The sequence below is a fragment of the Gymnogyps californianus genome, chromosome 1 (genome assembly GCF_018139145.2).
Source record: "Gymnogyps californianus isolate 813 chromosome 1, ASM1813914v2, whole genome shotgun sequence".
NCBI lineage: Eukaryota > Metazoa > Chordata > Aves > Accipitriformes > Cathartidae > Gymnogyps > Gymnogyps californianus.
This window is the reverse complement of record NC_059471.1, coordinates 160,621,259-160,634,238: the sequence shown is the minus strand read 5'-3', so window position 1 is coordinate 160,634,238 and position 12,980 is coordinate 160,621,259. Positions and strand designations below refer to the sequence as shown.

Here is a 12,980-nt window from a genome sequence, read left to right as displayed (position 1 = left end):
CATACAGTAAATCTAACAATTCCAGTCATCTCGAGCGGAGTTCAGAGCATTTCGTAATGTCTGTAAGCAACCACATCTCACTGGGCTGGGTGCAGAGGGGTCTAGTTGGCGGCTGATTGGTTTGGTTTAGGGCTGGGATTTTTCCCCTGTTTGTTTGTTGTTGGGGGGTGGGTTTTTGTTTGGGGCTTTTTTTTTTTAAGGTTTATGGTAAAGGCTAAAAATAAAAAAGTCTCTGAATGGAAAAATCAGCCTAAGTCTGATGTGGTGAAACTGAACAGCAACTCAGTGACATGTCTGATGGCAGAAGAGACACCGCTGCAGCCAACTTCTGGAATCAGACGTTCCTAAGGGAGGGGGAAAGAAAAGAGGGGCCAGTGATTCGCTTTTAAATATGTGTTGCTCAGTACTGCTATTGGCGTACGTGTGGGCTGGGGAGGTGGTCTTCAGCCTGTGCCGGAGGGATGGGGGCAACCGATGTAAATGCGTGGTTTATGTTACGCACGTAGCGAGAAGGAGAGAGCGAGAGCACAAGAGCGCACATTACAGCCCATTGTAAAAGCCCTGTTTATGAATCAGCTCCCAGCTGGAGGGTGGGCTGCCGGGGGTTTATGGACATCCAGGGATAATGTCTGTGTCTGTCGGTGTCCAGCAGAGCTGGGTGTGCCTGGAGCTCCCCGATGGGAGAGAACGGGGAGTGGGTACCGCAGAACTGATTTTCTAAGACCGGCACTGGGAGATGGAAGGCAGGGGGGAGGGGGGAATAAACTATGTATGTCCTGATGTCTCTCACCAAAGCAAGCTAAAGCTGCTGTTTGGAAATGGTTGTGTCCGGGAAGAAGCGCGAATTTCCCCCCCGTTCTTGGTGCAAACGGTTGAGTGATGGCTGGACATGTTTTGAATAGCTAAGTGACTTCATTGAGCGATGGTCTATTTGACGCATACTGCATTTAGTGCCCTTTGTCAACCCAAACTGCTGCCTTTTAACATATCCTGCAGAGGAGCTCTATGCTGAATACTATATGCTGTCTCCACGCCAGAAAATCAATAGCAGTAAATTAGTGGGGGATATTTTAAACACACTCGCTCACACACACGCACACATTTCCTCCAAATAGATAAATATATAGAGGTATATATTAATAAAAAATGAAAAGCCTTTCACACAGCTATTCATTACAACCAGGGAAGGAGACATCTCCTTAATTAAAAATTAATGGGGGGGGGGGGGGGGGGGGGGGGGGGGGGGGGGGGGGGGGGGGGGGGGGGGGGGGAAGGAAGCCCAAATGCAAAGCCATGCGGGGAAGGGAGGCTGCGGGAAGAACTCCCTTCCTGAGCCGTGTCCCCAAGCTGGAGGGCAGAGGGAGGCTGGGGTGGAGACAGGAGGTATGAGGACCCCGGCCAGGAGAGGCAGTGAATTCAGATCATGTCTATCTGCCCACAGAGCTGTACCCAGAGGGACGCGGTCTGAGGGGGAGGAGGAAGGGGCGGGTGAGGTTTGTCAGATCGGAGGAGCTCGGGGCTCCTTCTCCTTTACATCTGACAGGATCCCACAGGCACTGTGGCGAAGTGACTTGCATGGCAAAGGAAAGTGCCAGGATGCTTCCAATTAAAAGCTCCCAAGTGCCCCCAGCCCCCCCCAGCGCTCTGCTGCCAGCCCAGTCCCCCTGCCCTCCCTGTTGTTGCTCTCCAGCGGGCTCAAACTGCAGCCCTGCACGAGGAGTGTGAAATGCAGCCTGAGAGCAAGCTGCATGGCCCTGGCAGGGTGCTCTCGCTCGCCCCAGCCGTGTGAGGGTTCGGCTGGCCTGTTCCCCCCGCCCCTGGACGCTGGGCAGAAGTGGCGAGCGGGGTAGGAGGGTGCAATGCACCACACAGGAGCTGAGCCCAGCTCTGAGTCCCTAGCCTGAGGGCACAGGTTGCACCAAAACTTGGATAAAGGCTCGGTAGCAAGAGCATCTCAGCAGGAGGCAAAACCAGCCCTATGGCCACATGCCGAGCAGGGCCTGGGCATGGGTTTGCCTCATGGGGAGGCATGGCACAGGTCTGGCACCGCCGCTGCCGGGATGCCTCCGCTTGGCTTCCCGCAACCCCACAGCCTGCATGGGCTGGTGGCTGGCACTCTCTTTCTCCCAGGACAGCGCAGCCAAATATCCTCACCAGCCCCTGGACGGCAGGCCTCTTACTGTCACATCTGATCACCTTAGAGGGGGTTATCTTCTTTCTCGGCAGAAGGAATCAGAAAGGTGTTCCTGGTTGACTCGCTCTCCCTGGTGAAAGCTGCCTGCTGGCGAGCAGGACAGAGAAGGGTGCAGCAAAGGCTCCTTTCCCCCATGATGCAGAGGGTGGGCAGGTTTGTGGAGGGAAGGGCTTGGTCCCAGGAGGCTGTAAAAAGGGCAAAACCCTTGGACTCTGCTCACACCCTGCCCACGGCGTGGCAAAGGCACCTGACAAAGGGTGTGGGACAGACATACTTCTGCTGCCTGGGGCGGGTGTCAGGGCAGGTCTATAGGGTGAGGGGAGGTAGTGAAGAGGAGGGCAGGAGGCTTTGTAACAAGAAACTAATCAAAGAAGGAGCCCAAACTGCCTCCTGCTACTGGTAGGAAGCCTCTGACGAGATTGCCTTCATTTCTGGGGATGTGGGGGAATGCTGGCATTAGTCAACACTGTAGGCTGTCAGAGATGGTGGACTCCTCATGTTCAAAATATTGTGCTAAATTTTCTTTTCTCTTCTTGGCCAAGATATCCAGTAGCAAAGGTGGACGTGGGGACTCAGTGTTGGGCTGTGCACACAGATACGCTGCGGTCAGAATTGCAAGTTCCTCTTGGAGAATCTGGTCCCCGGGCTTTCAGTTTTTGGGTTCCTCTCCCTTCAGTCATTCTATTCCCCACAGCGGATTTCAGTCAGCATTTTCAGATCTTTGTATTGCTCCAAAGAGGAGTGTCATTTGGGATGTTCCTCCTCTATCAGGATTTCTTTCCCCCCTTTCTTGTGTCCTACAGTGAGCCTCTGCTCCATGGTGGGGCTAAAGCAGAAAGGTGTTCCTTTTACTGCAGGTCACACTTCTGAATTTTTTACTAATCTTCCTTGAGATAATTTTTTCTCAGACTTTGGGGTTGCCCAAATGTGTTCCCAGGCCATTCAAAAATCTTTGCCTTTCAAGAAAAGTGGCCTTTCTCAGCCCTTTAACTGCGTAGGCACAAGCCACACACGTACGCCAAGCAATTGAGATCTGCAAGCTCATGCCACACATGGCTACTGCACCTCTTACAACTTTGAAATGGCTGCAGATCTTCCAGCTTAATTCCTTCTTGGCATTGAATGCTTTAAAACCACTTTTTATTATGAGTGATGCCTTGTCTAATTCTTTCATTAGCTCCTGTAGATCTACAGGATCTCAAAAAGTGAGTGACGATGCCTTATCAGGATCTTATGAAGCAAGCAAATGAAATGTATTTTTTATCTGTAGGTTATTGGTTTTGTCATGTTGTCATTATTATTAGGAAAGGGATAAGTCTGGGAGGCTTTTATACCGAGAAGGAGGGAGAGAAGAATCCAGGGCAGGCAGGCATGAGTGATGCGCATGGGGTTAGACATCCCTGTAGATCTGACTGGTGTGAAGGCAAGTAATTGAATGGATGCTGGTGCAGAAAATAATTCCTGCCTAGAGACCCTTCCCAAGGAAAATTAATGAGCTGGTCTGTTCCTTTCCAGCTTGTTATATCTGAACAGTGCATGAGAGTTAAGTGCGGTTTCAGTGTTCGCAAAAATGAAGAGCTGACAGCAAAGTGAGGCAGGGCACAGGCAGTGGACGAGCTTCTGCCAGACAATTCTGGCGCTGCATTGCTTCCTCGCGCTGCCTTCTCCCACCGCTGTTTGCTCCTGGGCCATCTCTTTCCTTTCGCACCCGTCTTATGAGTGGTTTTTTCCTTATCTCTTACCTTTCCCCATTTCCTTTCTCTTACCCTTCATTTCTGTCAGCGTCCCTAGTTTTGCGCTGCGGAATTGCCTGCCGTCCTACTTCCAAGGATCCACAAATCTACCAGGGTCCTTTCCCCTGACTCTTGCTGTCCTAATCCAGAGGCTTTTCTGAACACGCAGTGAAAATAGCAGTAGATTAAGTCAGGGTCTCCATGTCTTCGTGGTTCAGGACCAGGAGCAGCCTAGCACAGCCCTGAGATGCAGCAGGAGGCAATGGCCCGGCACACAGCTGATTGCTGCTGGCATTGCATCTGCCAGGGAGAAGGAGGATGCAGAGCTGGACAGGCCTTGCATGAAGAGGAAGACAAAGGATTTTAAAAAGTGGGGTGGCAGATGGTGAGGGACAATTACTCAGGATCCCAGACTTGGGTGGGTTTGGTTCTCCTCTCAGCTTAAATTCACACCTGACTGTAAGTCACCAAGAAGGCAGGGATTTGAGGGGCTGAGACCTCCAAGCTCACTTCCTTTGTAAGATTTGACAAGGAAATCCTGTTCCTCACCAGTGAGTTGCTAGAACTGGCTTTTAAATTGCTTTTAGATTATGAATCTTCCTACTGACAGAGAAAAGAGGAATGGGTTAATGTTGTCCTGAAATGCACCAGAAATTGCCTCGCTGAAGAGAGTGAGAGTGAAATGCAGTGGGAGGGACATGGAGATGCAGTGTGGCAGCAGTAATGTATAAAGAAATTACACAGAGATAGAACAAATGTCTCTTTGCCAGGAAGACCAGGAGCTATTCCTATCCAATGTTTCCCTTTTAACCCGTCCCTTTCCCCATGCAGCCCTCTAAGCCCCAGTCTCACTTCGCTGCGGTTTGGTACGATCTAAGCAAGAGTTTTGGGGGAGGAGGACCGCTGAGGTTTGACAGCAGAATCTCCATATTTATTTAATTTAAAAGCAGTAGCGAGGAGGTTGCCGGGGGGAGCAGGGAACATTTCAGGCTCTCAGCTGGCTCTGCCCCCTGCCCCTGTTTTAAGAGCAGATTCCCAATCAAGCATACCCAGTTTATCCCAGGGGGAGCCCTCGCTGCTCCGTTCTGCGCTGCTTCTCCCTTCCATATTGCACTCGTCGTCAGGGGATGTGCTGCTGCCTTTCACGGGCACGAAACCTTCCCCCTTGCAGGGGGCTCTCGGGGAGGGAAGGGGGCTGCTGCCGGGGGAATGGGGTAGCAGCGGGGCTCTCGCTCCGTCTCCTCCCCCCGCAGCCCCCATCCCAGGGCGACAGCTACCCGGCAGGGGAAACACAGAGCGCAGAACAGGTCAGGCATATGCAGAACGTATTGTAAATACAATACACCTAAAAGTTATTTTTCCCTTGCCTCTATGACCCCGGCTTTTTCCTCGCCCTCCATCTTTGACTCATTCTATCCATCTCCATTTTAATTTGTTCTCGTTTCCCTCTCCTGTTTTTCCTCTTTATTTTTCTCTTTCATCTTCATGTCTCTTCTGTGCTTTCTCTCAAAAGCAGCTTCTTCTTCATTATTTCTCCCTGTTTCTCTCCAAGTTCTCCGAGGCCCATCCCCTTTGCTCTTTCCTCTGTTACATTATCTTGCCCTTGCTCTCCTCTGTCCCCTTTGCTCCTGCCGTCTTCTCTCTCTGTCCTCTTTCCTCTTCTCTCTGCCATCATTTCCCCCTGCCTTTCCCCCATTTCACATACAGTCATTCCCTCCAGCTGAAGGACCCCATCCTTTTGGAGCTGTGCTGCCTCTACGCTCTAAAGCAACTCTTTTCCAACCCCTCTCCAGCTCTCCCCCTCCTCCTTCCCCTGGCCAGTGTCCCCCCTTCTGAAAGCAGTGTATGACACCAGTTGCTGTTGCTGTCTTCTCTTGCCCCCAGGGCAGCCCAGCTACCTCTGAGGGGGGTGAGACCCAAGCCTCTCCTTCTGCTCCCCTCATTGCTCATTGCCTGTGGTCAAGCCAACATCCCTCCACTTTGCTGCCTCCAACCTCCCGTGGCCGGAGGGCTCACTGGCAGCTCAGCTGATGAGCTGGCTCATCTGCATGCAGCCAGCAACTGAGCTGGAAGGAGCTCACAGCAGCCCTACATACCCTCCCTGGCAACCCTCAGACACGGATCAGGCCAGGATCCAAATGGAAAATAAGGGTCTCTGTAGCCATAACCCTGGGGCAGTTGTTGTGCACTATAGTGAAAGATCTTCGGTTGTCAGGAAGAAGTGTCTCAGCAAGCAGTCGTCCTTTTCAAGCTGTTTACAGGGGGATGATTTTCTCTGAGATATTGTCAGGAACCCCTAAGGGGGTGAGGTGAATGGGGCTGGGGTCTCCAGGCCCAGTGGATCTTGATGATCGGCTGAATGAACCTCAGTGAGTCAGGTCAGAGAATACCGCTGGCTGGTGGGAAAAGGGGGATTGCGTACCGTGCAAGGCTCTACATGAACCACGGCGGCTCACTGGATGCCAGAAACAGGGATATTGCTGTTAGTGGCCCAGGGCAGCACATGGCTGTAGACAGAAAACTCACCACCAGCAAGTCCCCGGGTGTAAGGAGTAGAGCAGGGAGGATAGCAGAGAGTGCAGGAGCAAGGGCCATCTGAGGGGGGGAGGGTTGCAAAGTCAGAAGAGAGTTCATAAAAGGGGGACAGGGACAAGAAGGAGTAGGAAACACCATGCCTATGAAGGCAGCCTGCAAGACTAGACATGTTTGCCTGGAAAAGGAGGTGAATGAGAGAGAAAGTGATTGGATTGTATTGAATAATGAATGGGCTAGAGAAGATGGATCAGTAGCTCTTGATTTCCCCATTTTGTAACACACAGACAAGAGGACCTGACGTGAGTCACCGGAGACCCAGTTAAAGCTTTCTCATTTGATGCGTATCAGGGCTGTGGAACTCATTGCCACTGGAGCTCCCGTGGCCAAGATTTTAACAACATTTAGCAAGCAAGTGGGCATTTACGACAGAGTTCACGAAAATTAAGCGTCCTCCTAATGGATGTGAACAGCATTTTGGGTGTTTCGTAATTCAGCAATTAAGCCAGTCGCCATAAAAACTAGGATAACATTTCACAAGGGCAGTCTATCCCCTATCTGACTGCCATGTGGTTCTTGCCTCTTCCCTGAAACATTTGTCATGGATTAAATGGAGCTCAGATTTACTTAGTCTGGCATTTCTTTTGTTTCTAGATGCTATGTTATGCAGTTGCAATATGAGATGCAAACTAGGCCTGCGTTTCTGCTGGTGTCAATGACTGCCCTAATTTGACAAATTAGCAGCGAGTTTAGGTATTTCTATCATATTTGTCTAGGAAGTATCTGGGATAGAGAGCAATTAAGAGCATATGGAATTAAGTGGAGTCCTTTTTCTTCACACCCCAGGGTATAAAGTAAGTAGTTAGCAATGAAGGTGCTATATATGTGCGAAGAATTATTATTGTTGAAGTCCCTGCTTCCCAGAAAGCAATAGGCTTTGGGTCTCTTTGATGCTATCATGACTAAATTAGAAACGAGGTTGTCTCTTTTCTCTTGTATCTGTGGAAATGATTACTGAACTGGCATCTGATGACGTACAATACGGTAGTGTTTCTATGCACAAGAGATGAAGGCCCAATTCTCTCCTCGTTTGTACTGGTGCAACCTCACTGACTCTGATGGAGCCACGCTGCTTACGCTGCCCGTGTAGGCAAGGGCAGAATGAGGCTGAGGAAGGGCTGTGCATGCTTTAAACAGCCATGCCCCCAAGGTCACTGCATGTCCCCGCTTTGCCAGTGCCGTGCCCAACAAACCAGGGGCTAAATTCTCTTCCAGTGTGAGTAGGTGTGATAGCCCCAAAGTTAATGAGATTCTGCACTTATTTGTGCCAGCTGTTCACCCAGTCCAGCAGTTCTTTTTTTAACTATTTCCATTTTCATCATCTTTCACTCTTATTAGAAAAATTCAACGTGGCTGCCCTCCCTGTGGGGCAAAAAGCCTCTTACGGACTCCTCACCTTGGATCAGTGAACGTGTAAAATGGCAGAGGTGACCATGAACCCCCTGGCATTCACCTTTCTCTTTTTCTTCTTTCCGCATTTCTATCTTTCATTGAATCTCTTTTATTTACTGACAGCTTTCTGTCTCCCAGCCCCATTTATCCTCTTTGTGTTACAGAAAAGCTCTCTCATAAAATTCCAAACTACACAATCAGAGTTTTCATAACAAGCCCTGCAGGATAGGTGAAATCCACTTCTGTTTCTGTGGCACAGGCCGCTGAAGTTTTTATACTAGCTTCCTATCAAATCTATAACTCCCCAGAGAAGCACATGGACTTTATCCTGTACCTCCTATTCCCCCAGAGCATATACCCCTACCTGCTAGCTGTGAAAAACAGAAAGTGAGGATGGTATACAAAAACTTGAGAATGCAATGCCATCCTATCCCTGGGTAGGAATTTTTCTGATGTGTGTTTTTGCTAGAAGCAAACAACTATAAATTTCTGATTTAGCTTGTTGTATAAAGTATACATTCTGTCAAATAAAGAATAACACTATCCACCTCCGTCCCCTAGATTTTCTATTCCTTTCTGATCTTTCTCTTCCTATTTCTCAGCTTTCATTCTCTTCCTGAACATGATTTTTTTTTAGTGTCTGTTTTATTTTTCTCCTCCCACTGCTTCATAACTACATTTCATTCTTAAATTTGCTATCGCTCAGAGAACTTCTCTCTTTCTTCAGGTCTTGTTTATACCACCAGTGTAGCTGCAGTGCAATGGATCATGCTTGAACACTGAATATTTCCCAGGTTTATGGTCATATTCATTCAGTATCATAGACCAAGCACTGTCAATCAAACTGCTTTTGACCCAACCCTATTTGCTGACTCCAGCAACCTTACTGTGACCTGTCCATTGTAATTAGTAAATTTCTGAGAACCTGTTCCTGGAGCTTTATTTCCTCCTGAAGATGATGCCTAATACTTTTCTTTCTTAGTTTCAATTTTTTTTCATTCTTGATTTCAATTTTTCTTCATTCTCTCCATCAGCCCCTTTCAGAATTCACTGCTTCTTCTTTTCTTCCCTTTTTCTCCACATCATCTCTCATGTCTGTCATTTTCTCCTCCAGCCCTCACCCCGATGACATTTCTTCTCTTCCCTTTACATTTCTAGCCCATAGTCCTCCTGGGTAGGAACTGCTCCCCTTGATCCCATCCCGTTCAGCCTCTATGGAGAGGTGGTGGAAAAGGATTGACAACTAAGTATGTTTGTGTGTGTGTGTGCACGCATGCACATGTGCATCTCCTTTTAGATATGGTCGGTATGAAAGCTTGGTGGTTGAGATGAAGTGGCCTGGCTCTGACTTTTGCCTTTCAGACAGCCATGAGGAGTCATTTCCGAATGCAGATGCGCCCCAGAATTGCCTTCAGTGTACAGGGTCTCAAGGGATCAATCATCAAGAATTTCTGCTGCTTCCTTTTAGATTCAAGCATTGCCCTTTTCCTTAGGCTGAGGGTCACAGGTTTTTGAAGGACAGTGGCAGAATCATGAAAGAAATTTTTCTCTTGCTCATTTTTGAGTGAAGGAGTGAATGTACTGTGATAAATATTTTTCTGTATATAGCTAAAGCTGTCTCAAAGAAATGGCAGAGGAAACAGATGGCAGAGGCCCTTTATAGGCAGCTGCTGTTGTCTCTTAAGGTGTCACCATCACAGGAAAAGTGGTTGTAATTGGGGAGCTTCAAGATCAGTAGCGCCTGAAAGGACTCGAGCAGAAAAGAATGTCATCTCGCGTGAAGGCGGGGGGGCAGGGGGACACAGAAATCAAATATTCAGAGACTAAGGAATGGTGCTTGAGAGGTGAAATAAAGCACAGGGAATAGGTTGAAGCAACTATGAAGTTTTACTGAATGACATGACCGCAGGATGGATGGTTTCCCTGCGTTTGGGAGTTCATACTTAGCCACAGACAGTGGGAACATTATAGGCAGGGTGAAGAGCTGGTTTAGAGTATTTTGGGGACAGCAAGAGGGGCTGGTGTCCAGAGGAAACAACTGAGTGAGAGACAGAGATCCTCAACGCGCTGTGGAAATGCAGCTGGGGGAGAGGAAAGGTCCAGGAATAGCTCTCTCCAGGCTCCTATCTCCTCCAACTTGCTTCAGAGCACCCCTGCAGTGTATGCTTTTGGGATGGGGGGGGTGCTACAGTTTGGTGTAGAAGCCTCTGTCCCAGATACTCCTCAAATAATTTGCCTGCCTGGAGCCCTATCATCTCAATGTATGCAGCACGAAGAGAAATTGTAAGCTGACCTGTAAAACAACAGAAGTGGAGACATGTAGCTGCTCCCTCAAGAAATAATCAGGGCTAGGTTCCTTCATATCTTCCAGTCTGGGAGGGATTGCACAGTGGGCTAGACCCCTAAGTCTTCCAGTCATGGAGTTGTTTAAATCTCTCCTGCTCCCCTTGTGTCTCCAAAAGTAGGAGCCATGTATTCCTTTCAAGGAGGAGAAAATTCACAGAGAAGTTCGATAGGAGGTTTGGGAGGAAACCAGGGAGGATGACAAGGTCTATCATGAAGTGCAAGGGTTTGTGGTAACAGAGCAGCTGTGAACAGGCTTGGTGTTGGAGATTAATTGGAGCTGAACGTTGCACAGTGTCCTCTAGCTGAGACACCTCCATTGCAACTGTACTCAATAGTCTCGAAGGAAACAAGTGCCAAGAGCAGAGCAGAGCAGTGCAGCTGTTTTGCTGTTGGGAAAGGGAGCAACAGAGAAACTAATATGTCTACCCTGCGGAGTGAACTGCAACACAAACAGCAGCACAGCACACAGGAAAAGCATGGGATTGACAATTTTCCTAAATTTCAGGTGACCGCCTAATCATTGCACCACTCTTCCCCAATCATCGCTCCACTCTTCCCCTCTTCAGTCATCACTTTGTCCGTGTGTTTGCAGGAAAGCGTAACTCAAAAAGGCCAAGAACGGCTTTCCAGGAATTAATTCCAGGGGCTGTCTAAGATCACAGGAGAAAGGTGTTTTTCTGTGTGCTGCATCATTACAGCTTGGCCCACATTTACAGGAACAGTGAGGGGGAAAGCATTCAGAGCAAAGCAAGACTGCGAGAAAGAGCACTGTGAGGATGTAAAGGCACCAGGGCCAGGGAGGATTTATACTTTTCTGCAGAAACTGAAGGGATGGGTTGTTTCTGGGAGTGGACTGACTCACCTGTGGAGGAAAGCATCTCTGCATGCTCAAAACAGAGGGACGGTTGGGGCTGGAAGGGTCTGTGGCAGCTGGAAAGCACAGCTGGCCAGAAGGAAACAGTAGGCAAGAGGGGACCCGGGACTTGGCCACGGCATGGCATGGGGAGGTGGCAATAGGAATGCAGTGTGAGTGCTGGAAGGAGATAATTGAGAAATATGGTCTGAAAGAGGAGGGTGAGTCAGGAGAAACCCTGGGACTCAGAAGTAGGAGAGACTTGAATTGCTGAGAAAAGCAGGAATATCAGCTGGAGCTGATGGATGGAGAGACAGACCTCCTCATCCATCTTCTCTGCCTTGTGGAATGGGATGATTTTCTCCTGTCTGATGCCAGCATCTGCCACCCCTAAAGGCCTTTTCTGCCTCTCTCCCCTGCTCCAGCCCATGGGAGAAAGAAGGGTTTAGACACACATAGACAGGGCAGGATCAATCATGCAAACCAACCAACCATGGACCTGCAGCAGTTTGGAAAGTGTGATCAGTTGTCATAGCTCCGTGTGGTAAAGTCTGACAAAGGAAAGCTGGGGAGAGGAAGAATCAAAGGAGCTGAAGTATAAAATTTTTGTCCCGACTTTGTGATACCAAGAAATTTATCTGTATAAGCAACTTAAGGCAGACATGGCCACCTCCTACACTGAGGCTCTCTGCTGGTCTCACAGCTATAAGCACATGAATTTGTCCTTCTTCTGGAGGCCTGCGGTACCGTTTTCATGGCAGAGAACCCATGGTTTGGCCAGATTATCTTTGGTAAAGCAGGGGAACCAAAACTTAATGCTCCTCTCTGGCTGCTGCTCTTCAGCAGATGGTTTCCGAGTATTTCACTGCCATTACACCATTGTGGCCGCACCAAAATGCCTCACATAGGGTGGAAACGCCTTTATGCTAGACACTGTGCATACACAAAAGCTGTTGTCCCTACATCAAAGAAGTGACAATCTAAGATGACAAATGACATATGAAAGGCAGCAAAGCAGAAGACAGCAAGCATGTAGAACTTGTTTCTGCATTGTTGCTTTTGACATCAGTAAGAGGGTATTACACCTAGAATTGACTTCATCTCCTTCTCCAGGCAGAGCAGAATGCAGAACAGGGCACGTCTGCCCAGTGCCGGGCAGTGCCAGAAGGAGATACCCAAATAACTCTAAGCAAGATAGCTTAGGTATTTCAAGCCCTAATGGCTACTCAAGCATGGTGCTCTGCACAGGCAAATTAGCAGTGTGTCTGAGAGCTGTCAGGATGCAGTGCTTACTCAGGTGTGCTGCTTCCAAGACCCATGCAAGGTCACATTACATTGTGGCATGGAGACTAATAGCAAGAGCCTCTCAGCTCTCAATCCAAATCTAATTCCCATATCCCTATACGGGCATGCCTATGTGGTTAGAGGGTTTTTTTCCCCATACTTGGTAACCGCAGGTGGTCTGAAAAGAATGAATGACCACATGTCATTCTGTTCCTGTGGGAGGGGTACTTTATTATTTGGGGTTCTGAAAGGGAGCTTGGTCCCAGACATGTCTCCAAGTGCTTGAGAAATCTGGAGCCAGAAGATGCCATCACAGCTGGATTTCTCCTTTGCAGTTTTAGCAGGCAGGGCTGAAGGACACAGAGACTAATCTCCATGTGACCTGCAGATCCTGTGCTTTCACATGAGGGCTGAAGCTTGCTGAAGAGGCAATGCTGGAATGCTTTTGCCCATGTGGTATTTGCCCTGGGGATACACGGCCACTTCCATCTCGAGGGTTGTCGCTTACCAGTGAAAATTCATTGGATTCATGAGAAAACTGCAGGATTTACCAGCAAAGAAATAGTTTGTTCTGAAAATAAATAAA

General features: G+C 48.7%; 1 protein-coding gene across 1 annotated transcript in view; it reads left to right on the top strand.

Annotated features, from left to right (window-relative positions):
* The window catches only part of CACNG2 (calcium voltage-gated channel auxiliary subunit gamma 2), a 51,469-nt gene that overhangs the window by 788 nt on the left and 37,701 nt on the right, over positions 1–12,980 (top strand). The gene's annotated exons all lie outside the window — the stretch shown is intronic.